The sequence below is a fragment of the Equus caballus genome, chromosome 23 (genome assembly GCF_041296265.1).
Source record: "Equus caballus isolate H_3958 breed thoroughbred chromosome 23, TB-T2T, whole genome shotgun sequence".
In the NCBI taxonomy this organism is placed as follows: domain Eukaryota; kingdom Metazoa; phylum Chordata; class Mammalia; order Perissodactyla; family Equidae; genus Equus; species Equus caballus.
Window position 1 is genome coordinate 15,300,537 of NC_091706.1, and position 26,759 is coordinate 15,327,295.

General features: G+C 42.1%; 1 long non-coding RNA gene across 1 annotated transcript; it reads right to left on the bottom strand.

Moving 5' to 3' along the window:
• Positions 1-3,480: 3,480 nt before the first annotated feature.
• Positions 3,481-24,973, bottom strand: LOC138920348 (uncharacterized). The gene is made up of 3 exons (XR_011431382.1): positions 24,337-24,973; positions 9,563-9,607; positions 3,481-5,789 (listed from the first exon to the last, which is right to left on the bottom strand). It is a non-coding gene; the product is annotated as an uncharacterized lncRNA (long non-coding RNA).
• Between the last annotated feature and the right edge of the window lie 1,786 nt (positions 24,974-26,759).

Below are 26,759 nucleotides of genomic sequence, written 5' to 3' on the forward strand. Positions count from 1 at the left end.
TATATATTCAGGCACATCCAGTATAAGGACTAGGTCATGCTACTTATGTCTGTGCCTATGCACTTATATCCAGTTTTGTATGCTATGTTCTGGTTAGTGCCTAGCACATTAGTACTTTTAAAAGATTAGTCTAACAGATTCTGAATATCACGCTCTCCTGTCATGAGTAGCATATAGTGTGTCATTTCGTGACTGTTGCTAATCTCCCTTTATCTGGGATGCTTGCCTTCAAAAGCTGGCAGGCCTGGTGGAGTGGACAGCTCAGTGGGGAGGGGAGGCCAGCATTAACTAGGCAAGTTGACTTAACTAGCATTAAGTTAATTAGCATTCGGGGCTGGATTCTTCTCTCATCTGGAACTATTGTGAGGGGCTTCTTACTGTTGGTTACAAAAATCCCCTCCAAGATACAGGATGGGGGCTCTGAGTCAAAGCCAGTTGGAAAAGCCCAAGTACAAACAAGAGAAAAATGTGACCGGAGTTTGGGAGCCAGAGTAGGATTTGGTGGGAGTTTCAGAGCTGAGCCTTTGGAACCCAATAGGGAGGAGATCAGAACAAAAATAGGTTAGAAGCCAGATAAATACATTCCTATGCAATTTATGAAACAACCCTGGGGCTCCTTTGGCTGGCGGGTGTGTGGTTCCTGAGGGTGTCAGTTTCGTTCAAAGGGTCAATGAAGGCAAAGCGGACACCGTCTTAGGTGGGGCTCCCCCCAGCACATGTTCTGAGTGTGCAAGAGGCTAATTGGAGAGTGCTCTCAGGTTCAGCATCTGTACGGGTGCGAGGGAAGCAGGGCTGTGCAGAGGGAGAAGTCGAACTGCGATGTGGTTGCAACCAAGGCCTCAGCTGATCCTACAGACGCTCTGGGACTGGGGTGGCTGTTCAGAGCTGTCCTGAATCGGGGCAAGGAAGCTGGGCATTTGTACTTCCTTGATGGGTTTGAGCGACCTTGAGGAAGAGTGCATAACCTGGGGGAGGCAACTTTACCCCTGCCAAAGGCAGTTCCTGGGACCAACACTCAGGACAACTGGGGGAAGGAGCATCTCAGTCCTGGATGGGGCAGGCGCGTGGGGAGGGGCCTGGGTGACACGCCAGTATCCATCCAGCATCCCATGAAATAGAAAACTGACACAAACTGTTTTTGGAATTGTGGATTTTCAGCCAAAATGTTTCCTGTTATCTGAAAGCAATGCCAAAATATTAAGCTCTGCTGGGCCAGGAAATGGGATGGTTCAAACCTCTCAATGACAGGTTCTCATAGATCTCATGAAGGTCTGAAGAATCCACGTATGATTGGGACTCGTGGCCCCAGGAGATGACTGGTGACTCAGCTAAGCTGGGCAACACGGCCTCAGGAGGCCCCAGCCCTGCCCGGCTGGGAAGTGGTTCCAATTCACAGCACAAAAGCTGAAACACCCAGACTGGTCGCCGGAAACGTGTTCATCGGATACAGCTCATCCTTCCTGGGAATCTTTTGCACCACTTCCCAGATCCCTCACACTCAGAGTGTGGTGGTTTAAATCAAGACGGATGGAAGCAAGGTGAAATAACCAATTGGAGTTTCTCTGCTGCTTCCCTGCTTGCCTCCTGCCCCATCCTCCCAGCACACGTGCAGACAGACACACACAAGTACAGTACTGTTCTACCATACCCTTAATTTTACAGATCTCCTGCTGAAGTTTCTGACTAATGGTAAGTTATTTGTTCAGAAAGATTTTATGGCTCTCATAAAACGTCAATTACAGTTTTAAAATAACCTGTAGTTTTTCTGTAACATGATGCTGCCATCTTGGTTCCCAGAGGGTGTATTAAATTCAAGTAGCAATAACAAATCATTTAAGCAATAAATAAATAACCTGAGACGGAGCGTTGTTAAGAGTTAATAGTCTCCCATACACTCAATAGCGGGTGAGGCTGCACTCAATTAAAGTGCCCCGGGAGGAGGGCGGCGGGCCCGGCTGCACCCAATCGTTTTGTTGAAGGTATTCAACCCGCACACATTCATTTCCTTCTTTATGTTGTCTCTTTTCAGCAGAGAAGGCTCGCTGCAGTCCCCGGGTCCAGAGAACAATTACGGTACAGTCTCAGAGAGCAGAAAGAAAACGGGGGTCATAAATATGTTAAATGGGTGCGTGGGTTTAAGTGGCTTTGTAAACGAAACACGGAGGAAACCTCAGACTAATTAATGAATATGAAGCAGGAGGAAAACTGGAGGGTTTTGGGGGGACAGGCTTGTTGTGGGGTGAGGATGCGACATCTGTATAATTACTTTTCTCCAGGGAGGTACAGTTATATATTTTAGAGATCTTTTATTCAAGGTCCCAAGTTGTCTTGATGAAGAAGATCAGAGGCAGGAGAAAAAAATAAAGATAAGTCCTCTTTAAATTGTAGTTTCTCTAATCAGGTTATAAAATTGACATGAAAGAATGACTTTACAGATTTTGAAAAAGTGTTTTCCTTGCATTTTGAGAAACATCATGCTGTCTATAAAAAAAGGATGCATTACATACTTTTCATACGGAAGAATAGCAGCTTACTCAAATAGATGGACTCTTTCTTAGTAAATGTCCTTAGTGATGGGGTTCGTTAAATTCTATTTGAGTCAAAGGAAAGATTAAGATTTTATGATGTGGCATTTCCATATGTTCTAAAATATTTTAGTTTTTCTGTTTGGAGAATTTACCTCTTTTCCTTTTGCTCTTCACATTTTCTTTTTTTCACTTTATTAGCACAAATATCTTATCTCTGGGGGAGGTTCAAGGCTGCCTGCATGTCTCATATGCCCCAGTCTGAACCCACAAATGACTTGCTGAGCTTGCTATGTGAGGCAAACCAGTGCTGGCACTCCGAATATGTCCCTGAACCTGGAGGCTGCTCACACTGTCAGAGGCAGCAGGATCGAGGACCAGACAGAGGCCACAGCAGAAATGCAAATAGACAAAGGGGTAAAGGAGAGAAGAAAGAAGGGGAGAGAAAGGGAGAGGAAAGAGAGAGAGAGAGGGAGAGAGGAAGAGGGGGGAGAGAGAGAGAGTTAGAGAGAGATGTGACAGAGAGATTGAGAGACTCAGAGGGGGATGGGAAAGGTAGACAGACACAAATAAAGTCACAGAGGGACACCAAGATAGCAAGAGGACAAAACAAACAAAAGCAATAGAAAGTGGCTGGCCCAGACTTCCTTGTTTAACTGACTGAATGGCTGAGCTCTGAGCAATGGATTAAATTGAAGAGTTGATCTAATTCAGTTGTTAAGATACTAAAATGGGCAGACTAACCTCTGTTTGGGGGCTGTTTCAGGGGTCTTCATTGCAACTATGAAAAAAACTCCTTGCTAAATCCTGTCCATATTGACTCAACCAATTCATTTTATTTTTATTGCATTTAAAGCTGCAGAATCACCAAATTATAATCCTTAAGTGTACTTCATAAGTGACATTTATTTTTCAACAAGTTTTATTAAACATCTACTATAGAAATGGCAGAGGATTAAGGTTTTGTGCAAAGAATGCAAAAATGTCTAAGAAACTATAATTGTCCTTAAACATTAAGGAAATGGATTTTCAGGGTGACATGATAAACACATGTCAAACAAAATTATATAAAGACAAGAAAGGAATAGCACAAGAAACAACAGGAGAAATTTTCACAGGAGAAAATCAATGAATTGCTCTAACGAGGGATGCGGATTATAAATGTTTTGAGATCGGAAAAGACAGGAGTTACTGGGAGTTAGTGTAACATTTGATAGTTCTATGAAGATGGACGACTTGCTCTGGGTCTTCAAAGCCCTCTGCTCCCCAACTAGGTGGGGAGGAGAAGAAAAGGCCACTGGGAGACGTTCAATTGTATATTATCCATTTTTCATTTGTTTTATTGATAAGGAACAATGAAAAACGTAAATGTAGTCATATGATGTGATGTGTATTTTTTTCCTCAAATTTTGACTTTTTATAACACAAATTCAAAGAAAAGTTACCTACCCAATCTTACGGCCACTAATGACATCATTCTATGGAACAATCTGGTGTTGCAAACAGCTGTGAGCAAAAACTGATAGTAACCCAGAACACCTTTCCCTTTTGTCATCATCTACACAAACTGTCGAAATCCCACCTTCTCTGTGAAGCAGTTCTTACTACGTGAGGTGGAACACGTCCTTCTCCTCTGAACGCCCTGTGGCTCACAGACCATGATTTGAAAGCTCAAACGTGTCTTGAACAGAGAAGGGAGGCAGGTCAGTGGCGTCTAGGGCTGAGGGTGGGAGCAGAGAATGACTATAAATAGACTCAAGGGGACTTCTGAGGGGCTGGAAACACTCTAAAAAGTTAGATTATCGTAATGGTTGTGCATCTCAAAAACTTTACTAAAATTATCGAATTAATTGTATACTTATTATGGGTGAATTCTTTTGATACATACATTACATCTCAATAAAGCAGGTTTTTAACAAAGAGTGTTACCAGGCCAGGCTGGTAATGTAAGGCAGGTGCAGGTTATATTTTTTGATGCAGACACACTCTTTTTGAACAGTAAATGTTTAAGAATATCCTTCTTCAACCCCACAAAGAGATAGCTTCCTCCATATTTTATGAAACACAAGATTTTCTTGTTTTTCATTTCCTAATTTTGATAGCTATGAGTATAAAGAAATTGTTTCTTAAATAAGAGGAAAAAGTATTGTGATCACATGACAAATGGCAGTCAATGATTCCCTACACCGTGGGGAGTGCTGGAGCCTGTGGCGGACAGGAGAAGCATGCCCACCTCAAGGGGCGAGCCACCGCACAGCTCCATCGGTTTTCACCGTGGGAGAAGGCCAGCCCAGTGTTGCCAGATTTTCTATTTGTCAAAGAGAAGTTTGGAGTAAAATCTTCCAATTTTTAAACTGTCGGTTCAAACTTTTAAAACAAATACTGTGTGGTCCAAACAAAATGAGATCAATTCGGTAGATGGGCTGAGAGTTTGCAGCCCCTGCTTTATGGTCAGAACCTTACAATTCAGCACCTAATTGTGGGTTTCCCAGTTTTGTTCACTGTTGTTTTATGGGAGTTAGTCTGACTCCCCTGCTCTTTATAGTTCTTGGAGCTGGGACTTGGAATAAGGGGTTGGGTAAATACACAAATGTTTCACAAATATATATGATAAGTATATATGTGTATGTGCGTGTATGCGACTGGTTTCCATGTAGTATCTACCTTCGCGACCAATATATATTATAAACGTATGGTCAATATTGTTGATTTCATTAGTATAGTCAAGTATCATTGAAATCAACTTCTCCTCGAAGGCTAGCTCAAAGATACATACTACTACTCTCATCTAGTAGGACAGAGCCTGGACTCCAACCCAAGTCTAACTCAATGTTACTCAAAGTGATAAATAATGACTCGTCAGATTTTCCTTGGAGAGATCTAGTCCATAAAGAAGTAAAAATAAGATTGTTTCTTATACTGAGCCATCATATTATTCCTCACATGTGGCAGAGAGTATATGGATTCTTACCAAATATTATTCCTTCTTGCTAGGCACACATAAAGAGTTCATTTCCTGGTCTCCTTTGAGGTTAGTTTGAGGCCATTTGATTGCCTTGTAGGTAACAGAATGTGAGCAGATGTTACGCACACTATTCCAGGACTGGCTGTAGACATCCCTGCATGAACCCTGTATTCCCATGCTACAGCATTTGTGAAGGCCCCGTGTTGAGGATGGAGTTGTCATAAGATGGAAGGAGCCTGGGTCTCTGAGTCACAGCTTGGAGGAGAAACACACAGGAGAGCCATCTGACCTGCATCAGACTGGAACATGAGTGAGAAATACATATTTGTGTTAAGCCACCGAGATTTGAGGGTTGTTTGTTACAGCAATCAGCATTACTTATCCTAACTAAGACGTACAACTTGCCTTTTCAGAGACAGTCTAGAAAATAATTGATTACTCAGGTAGGTGGTTCAGATTGTTCTGATGTAATTAGTAACAACAGACTACTAAATAATCATATACTTTTTGTAGTTAACAAAGCTCCTTAATACACTATTTTATTTAATGCTGGCAATGCAACCCTGTGAGGGTACCGAACGGGGTTATGACCATTGGTACAAATTAGGAAGCAGAGGTGAAGAAAGGTAAATGGAGGGAGTTGGGATTGAAACTGGAGTATTTTGCACCCTCATTTAGGCCCCTATTCATCTACCACTGTTCATGTGCAGCAGGAAATCCTCAAAGAGGTGAAAGGATGCTTATTTTAAGTTATCTGATTATTTTCTCACATGCATATTTCAACTTATTTACTCGATATTCACGCCCAGCCTTGAGCACGGCCTGGGTTCTTGTGCTAATGTTAATTATTATCCCTTCAGTTGTAAAGAGAGGCAGGTTGCGCAACTCCATCTGCTCTGTGTTATGATCAACGACGCCTACAGAAACTTGGATTGTACAGTGCAGTGTATCTCCTGGGAAAGTGGAGAATTGCTCAGAATTTGTCGTCCTAAGTACAACTAACCAAGTTGTGTTATAACTTCTTTTTCAATTGCTGTTGTACAAACTGACAAAAAATTTTCTTTAAGGTAAAAATTAAAAACATTCCGTGAATGTGATGCACTAAAAATAATTTAAGGGGCCGGCCTGGTGGTGCAGCAGTTAAGTTAGCGCTTTCCACTTCTGTTGCTCGGGTGCGGACATGGCACCGCTTGGCAAGCCATGCTGTGGTAGGCATCCTACATATAGAGGAAGATGGGTTACATATGGAGGAAGAAGAGGTTAGCTCAGGACTAATCTTCCTCAAAAAAAAAAAATTTAAAACACCTTCAAAACCATGTTTCGCCAAAGACAACAAATGAAATATCAGAAATGAAGGAGCTCAGGGAATTTCCAAACTTTTGTCCTCAAAGATCCTGCTCAATTCTACCTCTCTGGTCAAGATTTCCTTGCTCCTCTCAGTCTGCAATAATGCATTTCAAATCCACTATGACTGGATTGTTTCACCGTGGCCCTAAGCACAGCCTACGGTGTTGTGCATCCCAGTCGTTCTCAACAGGGGGTAATTTTGTCCCCCAGGGAACATTTGGTAATGTCTGGTGCCCAAGACCAGCTTCATGAACGTGCAACATATGCATCTTCTCACAGTGCTGCATGTTCAGAAGGGCCCCATGCCTAGTTTCATGCGCTGCTGTCATCCTTTACAACTCCTAATAATTTTATCTTTGAACTTGTATTCTGTCAGTGAGGTCTGGTGGGACAATGGAGCATGCGTGAGAGCAGAGGAGGTGGGCCTCATACGGGTGGTCGCCTTTCCTAGCCACCTCATCGGCATACAGTACTCACCATGCCCCATGAGCACAGAATTCTGGTGGGCCTGCCATGAGGGGGAGTTCCACAAGTCAAGCCTGTTTCACCTGTGACTGAGGAAGCAGGGGCATGTGTAGCCCCAACAGGCCACACTTTCTGTTTGAACCAGAACTTTCTGTGAGTGCGGAAAGAAGACAACGGCATTCTAAGCAACAGAAATAACCAAGGAACCCTACCATATTCTTTCCTACTCATGTCACTTCCCTGTATTAGCCCACCACTCCCCCTGCAAATGCTGATGTAGGAGAGGGAAATAGAGAACAATCCAGAAGTTCTTCTCCGTGCAGTCCTTCCTACTCAGCAATGAGCTGAAGGCAGAGAGTACGGGTGGAAAGAGCACCTATTTTGTGCAGTATATTCACTTTTCTAGCAGGAATAAAATTTGAGTTGTGTAATTTTGGTGATTCTGCATATAATATAAATGATCTTATATTTGCCTTAAAACTGGTATTCTGCAATATAAAAATAAACAGTAAAATTCGTGCTAACAATTTATAGTTTTTATTTTCCTTGTTAGAATGATATTAAATAGGAAACCTAAAAAAACACCATGGCAAGCCGAGAGAGGGAGACTGTGGAAGAAAAGAAAGAACTAAATATATGTTAGTAGCTTTAATGTCACATTTCCCCTGCTTTTTGAATAAGGGACCCACATTTTCATTTTATGCAAATTATGTAGCTGACCCTAATGGAAACAATTCTGATCTTCGCAACTGGTCCGGGGATGGGGGGTGCTACTGTTACCTGGTGGGTGGAGGCCAGGGATGCAGCTAAACATCCTGCAAAGCACAGGACGACCCCCGCAGCGGAGGATCATCCGGCCCCAAACGTCAGTGGTGCTGAGGCTGATAAACCCTGTGGCACTGGGTCCATTTACAACTTCTCCAACTAGATGTCAAATCACTTTAGATCACGGGCATCCCTCTCTTTCTAACTCATAGTACACTTCCTGGCACAAGTGGTGGAATTTAATAAAAAGTGATCGATAAATACTCGTTCTGTTAAAAAGGAAAAAAGACAACTTTCAATATTCTTTGTTTCTGGCTGTCATGATCCTCATTACACAGACTTCTTAGAAACTTTTACAACTGGCAAGCAGCTTGCAGGGATCAAGTCAGTGGCAGAATCGGAAACAGTAGTTTAGTCTCTGACCTTCATTACGCCATAGATTTATTATTTCTTTCAGAATTGATGTGTAGCTGGAAAGGCATAATTCAGAATTGAAATTTTGCCACTAAGCTTAGGAGATAGGAACGAAGGAAAGGAAATATTAATGGAGTTTCTGTCTTACAGCAGTGATATTGGGGACTTTAATCATTTGTTATAAACGGTTATCATCCTCCCATTTCACAGGGGAGCAAATTGAGGCTGAGATTAAGTAACTTGTCCAAATTCATGTATCTAAAGAATGTCAACTGGGCCAAAAATCAAACTCAGGTCTGCATGACCGACACGTGTGACACACGATTAGTCCTCCCTGTGGCCATACTTCCCCACTAAGTGCCAGAATGTGAACCCAAAGTGGAATTCTATTCCCACTTCCCATTTGTGAAGGCCCCTTTGACGGAGGACCACATCCGGGTCTAAACCAGGACACCTTTGAGAGCAAAAGAGAGGCTGCTATTCGATATAAGGGACGACAGGTGTTAACTACCACTGGCCCTGAGACACAGGGTCGTTGCCGGTCAGCCTCCTGCTGGGGGAATCCCCTGGGGGGAGGCCCATGCAGCAGAAGGGAGGTGTCTGGTCAGCACCTGCTTCCCCACGGTGACCACGGACATGTCCATTACATTTGTTGGCCAGAAGGAAGTAAAAATGGAAAATGAATCGGGAAGTAAAAGGCACGTGAGGCGTTTTACAGTCCGTCATAAAATGAGTACTGGTACCACGTGTTTTGCTCCAGAAGTCTCAGTCAAAAATAGTTCAGGAGCAGGCCGGGTATCACAGAACACACCCATCATAACGGCTCTCAGATGCAGCACTAATCGTCCAAAGGAGAGCTCCTCATTGGAGACCTGCACCAGATTCTTCTCATCTGGTAGCATCTCTTTGGCCGTGCACCTGTGCCTGCCCCTGAATGAGTGCCAAGGGGAGGATTCTGGTTTAAACAGCCTGTGGACCAGATGAGGGTGACGTTCTGGGTTTGTGCCATTTACATGATGTGGTGGCTAACGAAACGGACTAAAATCAAAAGAACCATGGCTCTTTCTCTCAAAAGACTTACTTCTTCTCTTCCTCTTCTCCTCTTCCTCCTGTTAGCCAGCACCTACTAATAAAACAGATGCAAGTTAGATATACATGACTGGAAGAAATTGGAGGAAAGAGAGCTGCACGACTCTAGTGCGACCGAAGGTTCAAATCCGGGGCAGGAATCCACCCCACACCGTTCGTTCCTTTGACCACCCCCTGCCCTCAAAATTCTGCTGGGCACCAGCCAGAATCCAGAGGTATGAAGCTAAATTTGATGGGAGCCACAGCGATTTGTTCCCATTCACAAAGACCCAAGACCACAAAGAGTAGGAAGTTGGGATATAGGCCACGGCGCCTTAATTTGGACTGTTTTCATACACCGGGTCAACAACGCTCAGATGGCTGGATCTGCGGTTTCACGCGTGACAGCCGCCTCGTCCGCGGCTGCCTCCTTCCGGGGCTGGGGAGGCAGTGGGTCGGAGACCCGCACTTTTGTCTAAGATTACACAGACCCTTCAGTTCCAGTTTGCTCGCTTCTGGAATCCTGCCAAGACTCACACTAAGAAAATGACGGCATTTAATTAGGGGGAACACCTTGCTTTACATGAAAGAGAGGAGTGAAATGGGAAAAATTAATTCATTGCTATGTAATAGGTGTAAAACACTTTAAATATGCAGAGGTTGCCATTTGGTTAAAAAAAAAGAAAAAGCAAGCCGGCTGCTTCTGGGCGCGCCTTGGAGCCCTCGCCAGCGTGCGCGCGCCTGGCAGCAGCGAAGGCAGCATGGGAGCGAGAAAGCCCCGCAGTAACCCTCTGAGCTTTGCCCTGTTAAAAATGTCAGACTGATAAATCACGTTTTTAATGACCGAGGAGCGGGGAGATCAATAAGTTTGGGGAAGCCGGCCATAGAAATCTCATATGGTGCCACTTAACGACGCTCGCTGAGGGGCACGTTTCCCAGCCTCTCGGTTCGAGGTTCCGATCCAAGTTAGAACCCTGAGGCGGCCCTGACTCCGAGGCCGGAGACCTTGGCTTCAACCCTCCCGGTTTCAGGCGCTGTTTGGTCTTTCGGGTTGGGCATAATTTTAAAAATAAATAGCCCCTATATCTTTCAAGTTTCCTTCTATTTTCAGAATCTTCAAAATGTAAAAAGAACAAAAGAATTTTTTTGTCGGTTCTATTAGCAAGAGTTTTTAAAAAGCATTCTTAAATTTGGCAATTATTTAGTACGTTGAAGTGAAATTAAAGGAAAGGGTGAAATTCGCTGCCGAGGCCCGGGGCGCAGGCCTGGGCCAACACTCTAGGCTCCAGCGAGGGCGCCGCGGGGCGCGGGGAAACCGGATCCCCAAGGAAGGAATCCTGGGCTCGGAATTCTTCTTAGTGGCTTTTTCTTTCCTTCTCCTCCCACCTCCCTACCCTGAGTTATATTTGCATTCACACACATTCTCATTGGGGGAAAAAACCAAACCCAAATCCCACATCTTTCGTAAGTTATTCATTTTGGTAAAAGTTCGAAATTGCCTTATTTAATGAGTTTCTCTTCCCAAGTACAAAAGATATAAATAAGGTGCAGCGAGGGGCCGTAAAGGAAGCTCTTTTGAGGTCTGGGGGAAACTGTTTAGCGGGGATTGAAGACCACTTCTGATGCTCACTCTAAAAGAAATATTTTAGGCAAACCATAAAAGTGGGCTTGACCCTTCCATGGGCCCATCATAAATCAATTGTTAAAGCAGGGGTGAAAACTGGGGAGGAGGTCAGAGGTGGGAGAGAGGTCACAGAGAAAGGACAGTGTGAGAACCGGGAGCAAGAGCTGAGGGCAGGGGCCGTCCTCCGGATGGGCAGCATGTTAGCGCGGCATCAGGGCCCTGTAACGGTCCGCTGATGAAATCGCAGCCCTGTGAAGGAGGCTCGGAGCAGCGCTGAAGACCCAGGGCGGTTTTAGTGACAAGGTCTCTGTCCGGCAAAAGGTAGATTGAAACTCCGTTGAAAGTAGGTATCAAGCCACCCTGTCTTTGAGTCTCAGGAAAGTTCCTCCGAACAGGCTTATAACCTCGGATTTCTGTTTATCGGATTTCTATTTGAGGATAGGTCTTACCATAGGCAGATGGTAATCAGACATAAACACCTCATGCATGCTCTCTCAGAGTATGTCATTTGTGCCATATTCTGAGAAAGACAGCCTTTAACTTTATGCCGAGTTGATCTTATACTCACAAGGAAAGCTTTGTGATATCGCTTTCATTAAGAGAAAAGAATATCAAATAATGAGTGAGTTTGTTGACTAACCTAAAAAAAAATTGCTTTTGTAGAAAATTTGGTACCAAATGTAGAGTTTGGATGATCTATATATCGAATCATTTGTTTCCATGGGGTGGAATCAAGCTTGAAGCCTAGACAATTAAAGTGATTCACATTTAAATGAAAGGTGGCTTGATTGATTTGTAACGACACAATTTATTTGGTAATAATGACATTCCTTGAGCTTGGCCAGGAAAACAAAGGTTGATTTATTTCCTAATAACAAAGACAAATGGCCCTTCTGCTCCAGCCTCTTCCTCATTCTCACTGGCTCAGGGCCAGGTTGCAAGTGGGCTCTGGTCTGTTCTCCCTCCTGCCAGAAGAGAATTCTAGACAGGGTCTTTCAGAAACACGTACCACAATGGTCCCGACAATGGAAACTGGACAGTTGTACACCTGAAAGCTTTAAAGAGCCACATGCTACTTTTTCTACTTGCAATTTTACAACTTGGTATTTAAAACAAAAGGTCAAGCCAGAAAAATTATACACTTCATGCAAAGTACCTTCACATTGGCATTTGTAAAGATAGAGCTCTGGTTAGCATGTGTTTTTGAGACAAATCTTAGGGGACTGAGATAAAAAGGGTAAATATCTTGATGGCATCATTATTATAATGACGTTGTTCATTTATTTGAGAATATTATCCTTAAAAAGTGGTCCAATGTTTTATACAGATGGTTCACTTTAAATAAGATTTTAAAAATAAAAATATAAGTGGAACAAGTGGGGCATCCACCTAAGCTTAATAAAGAGTAACGAAAAATAATGTAAAGGCAAACATTGATAAAATAATCAATTTTTAGCAAATATGTGATTTCTGTTTTATGAGATAAAAATCGCAGAATTAAGCTTATAAAAAGTTTCCTATTTTATCTTATTTTTTAATTGAGATATAACTGACAAAAACATGATATCAATTTCAAGTGTACAGCATAAAATGATTCAATATTTGAGTATATTGTAAAATGAGTGCCACAATAAGTTTAATTAACATCTGTCATCATATGTAGATTTTTTCTTATGATGCTCGCTTTTAAGATCCACTCTCTTAGCAACGTTCAAATATACAACACAGTGTTATTAACTACCGTCACCACACTGTACATCACTTCCCCGGGACTTACTTGTTTTATAACCGGAAGTTGGTACCTTTTGACCCCCTTCACCCATTTCACCCACCCTCCAACCCCCCATTTAAATGAATATGTTATAAATGTTCAGAGAAAAGCAGAGCCAGGATACTTGGGACTTTAGGCAACAGTCCTGAGTGACTGCCAGACTCTGCTGGGGCCCGCTGTGCAGAGCAGGCCTCACGGCATGATGGAGACCCTGGCCGGGGAAGAGAGGTCAGGTCAGCTGGAGTGATGTAACAGCACGATTTCTCGAAGACCTTTTTCTTGAGGAGGAAAAATGTGGTAATATGAAAATTAAAGAAGAGTGTGCAACGTCGTCTTTATTCCCTTCTGAAAACAGAAGACTTTCCCATCTTGACCCTGACGGGAAGCTGGGCACTGCTGCAGGGAGCCGCATCAAAAGCTGATAGAAGAGCCAAGGAAGCAAACGGCTCTTTGCTTCCCAACGCAGCTTCCCTTCGTTCAACAGACAGTCCCTACTGTGTGCCCAGCACGGGTCTGCAGCTTAGAGCAGAGCAGTGGGAATGTCACTCATTCAACAGACAGTCCCTACTGTGTGCCCAGTGTGGCTCTGAAGCTCATAGCAGTGGGGAAGCCACTCATTCGACAGATAGTCCCTACTGTGTGCCCAGCACGACTCTGTAGCTTATAGCAGTGGGGAAGTCACTCATTCAACAGACAGTCCCTACTGTGTGCCCAGTGTGGCTCTGCAGCTTAGAGCAGTGGGGAAGTCACTCATTCAACAGACAGTCCCTACTGTGTGCCCAGCACAACTCTGTAGCTTAGAGCAGTGGGGAAGTCACTCATTCGACAGACGGTCCCTACTGTGTGCCTACCACGGCTCTGCAGTTTATAGCAGAGCAGTGAGGAAGGCTGGCTATGCCTTTCCCTCCTAGAGCTTCCATTCTAATGGAAAGGTCGGGGCGGGGGGGGGGGGGGCCGATGATTGAAAGGTAAGAAGCCAAAAGCACGCTTCCTGACAGTGGTAGGTGCTAGGTGGGCCTTAGAGTGGACAGTGTGACAGAGCAGGGAGAGGGCCGGCTCAGAAGCCTGTGGTCACAGAGGGTCTGCGAGGGACGTTCCCAGGGGTGCTGCAGAGGGCTACCTGCTACTCAGTGCAAGCACGTGAAACACTTTTTTAAGTCAAATGATCAGAAAGGTTCAGGGTATGATGAACAGACATCTGCATACCTGAAATTCACAATCAATAAACGCTAACATATTGTCATTTGGGCTTCACTTTATTTTAAATGAAAGAAATGAGAATATTACAGCTGAAGTCTTCTCTCTCTCTCCTTTTCTTTGGCCTCTCTACTCCCTTCCCTTCCCTTTGTCCCTCCCTCGTGGCTGGAGGCACTCACGGTCAGGACATTGGTGTGTTGTTCTTCCCGTCCACGTGTTCTGCTTTTACGACATGAATCTTGCCCTAGAAGAGCATCGTTTTCTGTTTTTTAGATGCATGCAAATTGCATCATTCAGGATGTAAGATTCTGTTCTTTGCTTTTTTGTTCATCACTGTCCTGAGAGTTATCCAAGGCAATATTTATGGATCTAATTCATTCATTCTGGTGGCCATGCGGTATTCTATCATATTTCATAATTTAGTCACCCGATGCTACATTAACGGACATTTGGATTTTTGACAGATTTTACTGTCACATACTGTGCTTCACTAAACATTTTTATACCACGTCCCCTTGCACGCAGATGCAAGAGTTTCTTTAAGAACTATACCCAGAAGTAGAATTGCAAGACAGAGGTTGGGGGAGGGTGTGCACTGAGCGTCCCAGGAATTGCCAAATTGCTCTCAGAGTGGTCGTCCGCATCTGTAGTCACATCAGGAGAGCACAGCTCCTCCTTCACCCCTTCTCGCCAGCATCTGGTTTTGTAGACCTTATTGTTACTGAGTGACATCTCCTTTTTCACATTGGCACACAAAATAATACTATTTCTCTGATTACTAATGAGGTTAAATAATTTTTCATGTTTACTGACCATTTGGTTTTCCTATTTTATGAACTCCATGCTTCTATCCTGTTTTGGATTTTCTATCAGGTTTTTACATTTTTCCTTATTGATTTGTGGTAGCTATTTATAGTTTCTAGATTCTAATATATATACACATACATATATACATACGTATATATCAGTATATATCTGATATATACACTAAGATATGTATGTATTCAGTAAGCTGGGCAACCACCAAACTAATATACATTCATTATTAATATACATAATGCATGTATATTATGTATTAATATACACAATATTAATTAATATACATAATGCATATGCATATTATGTATATTAATTAATGTTTATTATGTAATTAATTGATGTGATTATGTATATTTATATTAATATACATAATATACATAACATTCATTAACAAAACTAACAGCATTAATTCACATACAGAGATAACTGGTTGGAAAATATAATGATAGCCTCGTTTGCAAAGCAGCATAAACATACAAAATACTTAACAATAACTTTATTGAGAAATATAAAGAAATTTTAGGAGATCTTGTGGAGATGATGGAATAAGCAGACTCTGAACTCATCTCCTCCCACGAACACAACCAGGTTACAGCTATTTTTGGAAAAATTACCCTCGATAGAAAACTGGAAACTGGATAAAAAGAACCCCCACAACAAGGGAAAGTCCTGACTAAAGCAGAAGGGGGAGAAATTCCTACTGGAGACAAAAACGTCACCTTCAGGAGCAGCAGAGTTTTTCAGCTGGCCAGGCGGTAGCCACCCTAAGGTGTGCAGCCCTCCCTGGAGGAGTGAGGTCAGGAGCAGGGGCTGATACTGCTATAAGCATCCTTCAGACTCAGCACAACTGAGACGAGGGTCTTACTAAATCTGGCTCCACTGGCTATTAACTGCAGTGGGGAATACCCCAGAAAAGCTATTGGACAGAAGCTGAAAAGATCTGGGTCTTAAAGGGCCCACACACAAACTCACCTGTCTCAGCAACCTAAAATCACTGGAGAGAAGGCTGACAGTCCTTTGGTGAAAAGAGACTCACCTGGTGGGCTCTGGGGGCATCTTGGTGAGAGGAGGGACCTCTCTGGAGACTGAGACATTGGTGGGGGGTCATTGGTCTGACCTGGTCCAGGCATGCTGACACAGACCCTGGCAGATGCCATTGAGGTTCTTCCCCTGGCCTGTTAGTCCAGGGGGCTGCTACATCCACTAAAGTGAAGATTTAATCCAGTTCAGTGAGGGCAGGCAGCCTTCCCTAGGGACCCACCTGGCCCAACAGCAAGCCCTCAGGCTACTTGTCAGCCTGCATTGACTGGGTGCCTTGATCCTCTACAGGCAGGTGAGTGTGTCCACCTTTGTGGGGTAGAGCCTGTGTGAGGACCAGGTGAACTGTGGCAGGCATTGATGGAGAGGTGGGGCCCTCTGCAGTGGGGTGCTGGGGTACACTCCAAAGGGTTGGGAAGTGTGCATGGACCAGGACTGTGTTGACAGTGTGTGTGGTCCTGGGGGTGGGGGTGAGCTTATCAACAGCAGAAGACCTGTGCTTCACAAATACTCATAAAAAGGATCAGCCCCACCTTCCAAAGCCTGAAACAGTTGAGTGCTCCAGTGCCTAGGGCCAGCCCCACTCAGCTGCACCCCTGAGAGAACTGACAACAGCCTTGTAGGCCTGAGGCCTATTGCAACTGTAAGCCCCTGGGTCTAGCAACCAGCTACACTGGGTACCTACCCAATTAACAGGAAAACTGCAACCAGACTGTGCTGTTAGACCTTGTACCCAACGGTGCTGAGGCTCCCCAAAATGGATTTACAATCAGCTGGCCAGGGAAGGAAAGACTAGACTCCCTGGGTACCTGCATTAAGAGCAACCCTGCCACAGCAGAAGGACACAAGTAGCCCACAAAGGGGTCACTCCTGGATCGTTTGGACTGGTGATGAGAGGGAAGCGCACTGCTGGGCCTCAAAAAACATCTCTTACATAAGGCCACTTCTCCAAGATCAGGAGACATAGCTGACTCACCTAATACATAGATATAAGCACAGAGAAAGAAGCATAATGAGGAGACAAAGGAATACCTTCCAAGCAAGGGAACAGGACAAAACCCAGAAAAAGGACTAAATGAAACAGAAATAAGCAACGTACCTGACAAAGAGTTCAAACAAAATCTCATAAGGATGCTCACAGATATTAGGAGAAGACTGGATGAACACAGTGAGCTCATAAACAAAGAACTGGAAAACATAAAAAATAACCAATCAGAAATGAAGAATACAATCCTGGAAATGAAAAATTCACTAGAGGGACTCAATAGCAGACTAGAGGATACAGAAGAATGGATCAGCAAGCTAGATGAAAGACTAGAGGAAATCACCCAAGCAGAACAGAAAAAAAGGAAAAGAATTAGACAGAATAAGAACAGTCTAAGGAAACTCTGGGACAATATCAAGCACACTAACATTCGTATTATAGGCATCCCAGAAGGAGAAGAGAGAGGCAAAGGGGCAGAAAATTTATTTGAAGAAATAATAGATGAAAAATTTCCTAATCTAAGGAAGGAAACAGACATTTAAGTACAAGAATCACAGCAAGCTCTAAACAAGATAAGCCCAAAGAGGGCTACACCAAGACACATTATAATAAAAATGTCCAAAATTAAAGATAAAGAGAGAATCCCAAAAGCGGCAAAAGAAAAGCAACAAGTGACATACAAAGGAAAGCCCATAAGGCTATCAGCAGACTTCTCAGCCGAAACCCTAGAGGTGAGAAGAGAATGGCATGACATATTTAAAGTGCTAAAAGGAAGAAACCTATAGCCAAGAATAGTCTATCCATCAAGGTTGTCATTCAGATTGGAAGGAGAGATAAAGAGCTTTCCAGATAAGCAAAAATTAAAGGAGCTTATCACGAAGAAACCAGTTCTACAAGAAATGCTAAAGGGATTTATTTAAGAGGGAAAGGAATGACTACAAATAGGGATAAAAAATTATCAAAAAAACCCTCCCCCCACAAAATCAGGCAATAAAATCACTGGTATATGTAAAAATATAGTAAAGGTAGCAGATCAACCACCTGTGTAGATAATATGACGGTTAAAAGACAAAAGTACTAAAATTATCTATTTCAATGATAAGAGAGTAATGGATAGACACAGACAAAACAAGAGATTACATATGATTTGAAAAACATAAAATGTGGGAGAAGGAGAGTGAAAAAGTAGAGCTTTTAGAAAGCGGTCAAGCTAAAGAGTCTATCAACTCCATATAGACTGTCATATACATAGAATATTATATAGGTTCCTCATGGTAATAACAAATCAGAAACCTATAATAAGAAAGCAAATAAGTAAGACAAAAGAAATCAAACATATTACTAAATAAAGCCATCAAACCACAAGGGAAGAGAACAAGAGAAAAAGAAAGGAACAGAGAAGAACTACTAAAACACCCAGAAAAAAAGTAACAAAATTGCAATAAGTACATATTTATCAATAGCTACTTTACATTTCAATGGACTAAATGCTCCGATAAAAGGCATAGGGTGGCCAGTTGGATAAAGGAACAAGACCCATATATATATAGTGCATACAAGAGACATACTGCAGACCTAAAGACACTCACAAACTGAAAGTGAAAGGATGGGAAAATATATTCCATGCAAATGGCAAAGAAAAGAAAGCGGGGATAGCAATACCTATATCAGACAAAATAGACTTTGAAATAAAAACTGTAACAAGAGACAAAGAAGGGCACTACATAATGGTAAAGGGAACAATCCAACAAGAAGATATAACACCTATAAATATCTATGCACCCAACATAGGAGCACCTAAATATATAAAGCAATTATTAACAGACATAAAAGGAGAAATAGACAGTAACACAATAATAGTAGGGAACTTTAACACTCCACTTACACCAATGGATAGATCATCCAAACAGAAGATCAATAAGGAAACACTGGCCTTAAATGACACATTTGACCAGATGGACTTAGTGGATACATATAGAACATTCCATCCAAAAACCACAGAATATACATTCTGTTCAAATGCACATTGAACATGCTTCAGGACTGATCACATATTAGGCCACAAAACAAGTCTCAATAAATTTAAGAAGATCAAAATAATAGCATACATCTTTTCTGACCACAAAGCTATGAAACTAGAAATCAACTACAGGAAGAAAACCAGAAAAGCCACAAAAATGTGGAGATTAAACACAATGCTTATGAACAACGATTGGGTCAATGAAGAAATCAAAGGAGAAATTAAAAAATTCCTGGAGACAAATGAAAATGAGAATACGACATGCCAAAATATGTGGGATACAGCAAAAGCGGTTCTAAGAGGGAAGTTTATAGCAATTCAGGCCTACCTCAACAAAGAAGAAAAATCCCAAATAAACAATCTAACAATGTATCTAAGGGCACTGGAAAAAGAAGAACAAACAAATCCCCAAATCAGTGGAAGGAAGGAAATGATAAAAATCAGAGCAGAAATAAATGAAATAGAGACTTAAAAAAAATAGAAAAAATTAGTGAAACCAAGAGCTGGTTCTTTGAAAAGGTAAACAAAGTTGACAAGCCCTTAGCTAGACTCACCAAGAAAAAAAGAGAGAAGCCTCAAATAAATAAAATCAGAAATGAAAGAGGAGAATTTACAAGAGACACCTCAGAAATACAAAAGATAATAAGAGAATACCATGAAAAGCTATACGCCAACAAATTGGATAATGTAGAAGAAATGGATAAATTCTTAGAAACATAACTTTCCAAAACTGTACCAAGAAGAAGTTGAGAATTTGAATAGACCAATCACCAGTAAGGAGATCAAAACAGCAATCAAAAACCTCCCAAAAAATAAAAGTCCAGGACCAGATGGCTTTCCTGGTGAATTCTACCAAACATTCAAAGAAGACTTAATACCTACCCTTCTCAACCTCTTCCAAAAAAATTGAAGAGGAGAGGAAGCTTCCTAACTCCATCTATGAAGCCAACATTATCCTGATACCAAAACCAGACAAGAACAACACAAAAAAAGAAAATTACAGGCCAATATCACTGATGAACATCGATGCAAAAATCCTCAACAAAATGATAGCAAATCGAATACAACAATACATTAAAAAGATCATACAACGTGATCAAGTGGGTTTCATTCCAGGGATGCAGAGATGGTTCAACATGCACAAATCTATCAACGTGATATACCACATTAACAAAATGAAGAATAAAAATCACATGACCATCTCAATAGATGCAGAGAAAGCATTTGACAAGATACAGCATCCATTTATGATAAAAACTCTAAATAAAATGGGTATAGAAGGAAAATACCTCACCATAATAAAGGCCATATATGACAAACCCACAGCTAGTATCATTCTCAATGGAGAAAAGCTGAAAGCTATGCCTCTAAGAACAGGAACCAGACAAGGATGCCCACTGTCACCACTCTTATTTAACAAGAGTATTGGAAGTCCTAGCCAGAGCAATCAGGCAAGAAAAAGAAATAAAAGGGATCCACATTGGAAAAGAAGAAGTGAAATTGTCACTCTTTGCAGACAACATGATTTTATATATAGAAAACCCTAAAGAATCCACTAAAAACCTTTTAGAAATAATAAATGAATACAGTCAAGTCACAGGATACAAAATCAACATACAAAAATCACTTGCATTTCTGTACACTAACAACAAAGTAGCAGAAACAGAAATTAAGAATACAATCCCATTTACAACTGCAAAAAAAGAATAAAATACCTAGGAAAACACTTAACCAAAGAGGTGAAAGATCTGTACATGGAAAACTGTAAAACATTGTTGAAAGAAATTGAAGAAGACACAAAGAAATGGAAAGATATTCCGTGCTCTTGGGTTGGAAGAATTAACATAGTTAAAATGTCCACACTACCCAAAGCAATCTACAGATTCAACGCAATCCCTATCAAAGTTCCAACAACATTTTTCACAGAAATAGAACAAAGAATCCTAAAATTTATATTGGACAACAAAAGACCCTGAATAGCCAAAGGATTCCTGAGAAAAAAGAACAAACCTGGAGGTATCACACTCCCTGATTTCAAAATATACTACAAAGTCATAGTAATCAAAACAGCATGGTACTGGCACAAAAACAGACATACAGATCAATGGAACAGAATCGAGAGCCCAGAAATAAACCCACACATTTATGGACAGCTAATATTCGACAAGGGACCCAAGAGCATACAGTGGAGTATTCCATTGTATGGACTCTCCGTTCGAGAGTCTCTTCAATAAATGGTGTTGGGAAAACTAAACGGCCACACGCAAAAGAATGAAAGTAGACCCATTACCTTACACCATGCACAAAAATCAACTCAAAATGGATTAAAGACTTGAATGTAAGACCTGAAACCATGAAACTTCTAGAAGAATACATAGGCAGTATGCTCTTTGACATTGGTCTTAGCAGCATATTTTCAAGTACCATGTCTGACCGGGCAAGGGAAACAAAAGAAAAAAATGAACAAATGGGACTACATCAAACCAAAAAGCTTCTGCACAGCAAAGGAAACCATCAACAAAATGAAAGACAACCTTACAATTGGGAGAAGATATTTGCAAACCATATATCAGACAAGGGGTTAATATCCAAAATATACAAAGAACTCATATACCTCAACAACAAAAAAACCAACAGCCCAATTAAAAAATGGGCAAAAGATCTGAACAGACATTTCTCCAAAGAAGATATATGTATGGCAAACAGGCATCTGAAAAGATGCTCACCATCATTAGCTATCAGGGAAATGCAAATCAAAACTACAACGAGGTATCACGTCACTCCGGTCAGAATGGCTATAATTAACAAGACAGGAAACAACAGTTGTTGGAGAGGATGTGGAGAGAAAAGAACCCTCATACACTGCTGGTGGGAGTGCAAACTGGTGCAGCCACTATGGAAAGCAGTATGGAGTATCCTCAGAAAATTAAGAATAGATCTACCATATGATCCAGCTAGCCCACTGCTGGGTATTTATACAAAGAACTTGAAAACACAAATGCATAAAGATACGTGCACCCCTATGTTCATTGCAGCATTATTCATAATAGCCAAGACTTGGAAGCAACCTAGGTGCCCATCAAGGGACAAATGGATAAAGAAGATGTGGTATTTATACACAATGGAATACTACTCAGCCATAAGACGTGATGAAATCCAGCCATTTGTGACAACATGGATGGACCTTGAGGGTATTGTGTTAAGTGAAATAAGTCAGAGGGAGAAAGTCAAACACCGTATCATTCACTCATAAATAGAAGATAAAAGCAAAGACAAACGAACACATAGCAACGGAGATTTGATTGGTGGTTACCATAGGGGGAGGGGGGAGGGGGAAGGGCAAAAGGGGCGATGAGGCTCACATGTGAGGTGACGGACTATAATTAGTTTTTGGGTGGTGAACATGATGTAATCTACACAGAATTTGAAATATATTACGATGTACATCTGAAAGCTATATAATGTTAGAATCCAATTTTACTGCAATAAAATTTAAAAAAAAAAAATTCTAAAATGTTACTAAGTACCTAAATTAATGAAAAGGTATATCAAGTCCTTGGAGAAGAAACTAACATCATAAAGATGTTAATCTTCCTCTGGATTAATCTATTAATTTACTGTAATTCTATTAAAAATACAAGCAACATATTCTGTGGAACTTGAAACAAAATACACATATTAGAGTAAAGAAATTCAAGAAGAACTAAGGCAACCTTTAAAAACAAAAACAAGAAGATATATGTACTACAAGGTGACAAGAATTATTATAAAATTACAGTAAGGCTAACCACATGCATTGGCAAAAAAATACACAAATAGACATCGTTCCTCATAGTATTTTGATAAATTTTTGTTATAAAAATATTCCTGTGTTGTTACTTCTTTAGCCACCAAATAATTTATTCTCTAATTTTTAATAAATATTCTACTTTACAGGGAAAAGAAGCATAATAATCTAGCTGATGTTTTAAAGTCTCTAAGACAGGAAGATCTATTGCTTTCTTAATCCAAAGAAAACCCTTTTTCTGGTGGCTGACTCAAGACAAGCAGAAGAAATTAACTATCTTCTCTGGGCCGTCTAATTCCTTACATACAACAGCAAGGTGTACCTGAAGCTATTACACTCATAGAATTGTAAGAGTGTTTAATCTTGGAGTTTGAAGAAACCCACATGATTCTTCAGAGCATGCAACATTTTACAAAAGAAGAGACTGAGACCCCTGGAGCCCAATGGTAACAAGGTCCCTGGCGTTTGTCAGCATGATTCTCATGTGATAGGTGGCACCAGAAGCTGTCATAAGGAATCTTTAAGGAGCCCCCAGGGTGCAATCACAGCAGGCATGGCTGCACCAGCAAATGCTGCTGGAGACCAGTGGGGACCATGAGACCAAATTCCTGAGAGCTGCCAGGCGCCTGGCGCCCTTGCTTGAGCCGGCCTTATCTGCCTGTGTCCCTACTTTCCCAGCAACCTCACCCCGAGAGTCAGAGGCAGTTCTCCTTTCTGACTGGGATCCTCCCTGCTATGCTCTCAGGGCATTTTGCTCATCTTCCCCACATACTATTCCTGTTTTTAAAATGAATTGACTTAAATGACAAGTGCTCAGATCAGAAGCTATCATTTGGGTTGGTTATGCCCCAAGTCCTTATTTGCATGTAATTGTAATTTATAAGACTTTATTCACTTAATGAAATGTGAAAGTTACCATGCAGTTTTAAAAATTATATTAGAGATTTTTAAAAAATTTTATCTCATGTTGTCTCTATGAGGAACTGGGTGTGACCATCTCCATTTAACAGACAGGGAAGCTGGGGCTCAGGAAGGCAAGTTACTCTCCCAAGGACACAGAGAGAAAGGGCAGAGTCAGAACTCCCAGCCAGAACCAGCAGCCTCCAACCCTACACTTGCCATCTTGTGTGATGTCAACTGTCAAGTCCACTTACACTGACCCTGGGCTCACTTGGAGAGTCGCAGAGCACTGATGACTCGGACTCCCATGAGACCGGGATTCCAAAGAAACATAGGATGCAGTTACCTAGGATTTAGAGCAGGTTGCTCTGTGGCCATGTGTCCTAGGGTCGCCACGCCCCCTGGGCCTCACCACTTCACTATGACTTTGGAGGATGTTAGCCGCACTTCATTTTCCTTCTACTTAACTTCAAGAAATTCATGTGCTTACATCAACTATTAGTTATATGTTCCTGGAGATTAAATGGGTGCAGCATCATGTGGAAGAATGAAAAATGGATTCAATGGCATTAAGGGTCAATAGTTTGAAAAAATACAGGAGTGAGATGGTGATATAGACATCTTCTACCCCACTCTGTTCACTCACTCAGCACTGGTGCTCCAACTCCTTTCCATTTCTTGATCATGTGAAGCTCTTTCCTGCCGCAATAAGGTCTTTACATTTCCTGTTCCTTCTGCCTTAAACAAAATCTACCAGTTTTTGCATGGCTTCCTCTTTTCCTTTAGGCTTGAGTCAAATATTCGCATCTTGGAAAAGCCTGCTCTCATCCCTTATCGAACCAGCCTCCGCAGTTATTCCCGATCAAATCCCCTAGTTTGTTTCTTTCATCTCCGTTGTCTCAATCTGAAATTCGTATTGATTTATTTTCTTGAGTTTGGAGAGTCTTCTTGTTCAATATTGAATCTCCAGCACCCAGAAGAGAGCCTGCAAAATGGTGGTAGCTCAGTAAAAATGTATTGAGTTATTCATTGAGTGAGCAATCTCATAATAGAAATAGAGAAAACGATCAGAAAATCCTTTTCAGCTACTTTTCCCAGAAAGAGACTTAGCAATGAAAATGGGGAGCTGATCATATTTTATTTGGGTCCAAAGTCCTGGTCAGTAAATACTGACTTTAGAGGCAAAAGAAATCTGAGACTCAACTGCCTCTGGTTTTGCATCCCAGCTCAGAAAACCCCTCTTGTAGCATAATCGGAGCTCTTTCGACCTTCCTCCCACTGCTCCTTTGGTGTGTGTTCTGGTCCCTGCAAAGGTTGCTATTTACTGGGTTTTGTCAAGCCAACACAAAGTAAATATTTTCAGTTCCCGAATGCTGGTGAGAGCAGGAGAGAGATCAAGTGACACTGCCTGGGAGTCAACTGAGCCTCGTGCAACAGCAGGCTGGGAGCTGGCGATTAGGAACACATGGCATGAGAGGCACGCCTCCAGCAGCTCTGTGACATGTGGGAAGAGTTTATGCAGCTCAAAGGAAGAAATCAACAACAACAACAAATCAAGCGTCAGGTGCTGTCAGGACCATGCATTCTCCAAGGCTTGTAAATACCCCTGCACATACAGAGAGACCAGTGCACTACAGAATTGCAGAACAGCAGGATCGGCGGGGAAAGATGCCCAGCAAGTCAGGTAGAGGAGCAAAAATAGCTGTGCCCGATGACCGTTAAAGAAAACAAAGCCTTGGTAGTCTGAGCTCGAGCGTTGGAAAATCACGCTTATCCATAAGTGAGAGTCACTGAAAGCTGTGTCTGTTGTTTGTTTTCTCCCACAAGAGAACCAGATTTTGGCATCTGATTGAATAATTGAAGAGCACCTTGAAAGGAAGCCACGCTGAGGCTCAGAGTCTCATCACTGTTCTCGTGCAGGGCGGGTGGCAGCTAAGCCCTCCCAGGTGCTCTTTTCCCCTTGGCCGACAGGAGAGAGCATTAGGGCTTGCTCAAACAGGCCCCAACAAGGCACTTCTATTTAGTTTCTAGCATGATTAATCTAATTTGCTTTAGGTTCTGGGAAACTGGCTATACTACAAGGTAGCTCCCTGGAAACTTACAAAAACTTACATCCAAAAATTCTTGAGTGAATTAGACAATAAGGGGCCAATTGTATATATTTCAAAATAACAAGCTGCTACATAGGTGAAATTGACCTATCTAGAAACGTTTTATAGTTTAGGAAAAATTAGCTTTTGAGAAAGCAGCATATGTTCTTTTCGAGCTTTCTTCCTCAGGCTCACTTTTAAAGGATCATTGGACTCCCCCATGTAGAAAGGTCCTAAATCTATGCTCAGACAGGTATCAGATAGTGCTCGCCTCTGCTGCTGGGTTGACAGTTTACAAGGATTCACTAAGAGAGGAGAAGCTCCTCTCTCAGAAGCTGGCAGACTGCTCTGTGCCAAGTGCAGGCAGCTCGATGATCCTAGAGGCGGGCCCAGCCCTGGAGCCGGAGCCACACCCGCCTGTGTAGAAGCGAGGGGCTGAAACGGAGCACAGCAGACTCATACTTTTCCAAATGAGACAACAGACTCCTAGATAAGTCACATAATTTTCCTAAGGAAACACAGCCAATCAGCTAATGAGAAAGCCTGTTCGAGAAGCTCTATCTCCTGCCTTCTGGTCCACAGCCGTCTCAAGTCTGTTGCACCGGGAGAGTCTGTTTAGATAGTCCCAAGGGGCGCAATTCTAGAAGCCCCCTCTGGAGGTCCCTTTCCATTTTGAAACTGGTCCAGCAGGGTAGTTTTAGGACATGGGTTTTCAGTCCAGGACTTCGTGGTCCATCCCTGCCCTCCAAAATCCAGAAACTGCGATTTAAAAAATATTTACATCTATCATCTAAGAGTGGACTGTAAATCCAAACCAAACCTCTGAGACAAGCCACAGACTCAAGCCGTCTCTGCATGCCCTGGCCCTCTAGGAACATTAACTGTATGTGGGAATCGTGAGGGCTTTTCAGATGCTTACCACCACGGCAGACACGGCCCCCAAGGAGATTACTTGGCAGGTACCTGTCAGGTTCAATTT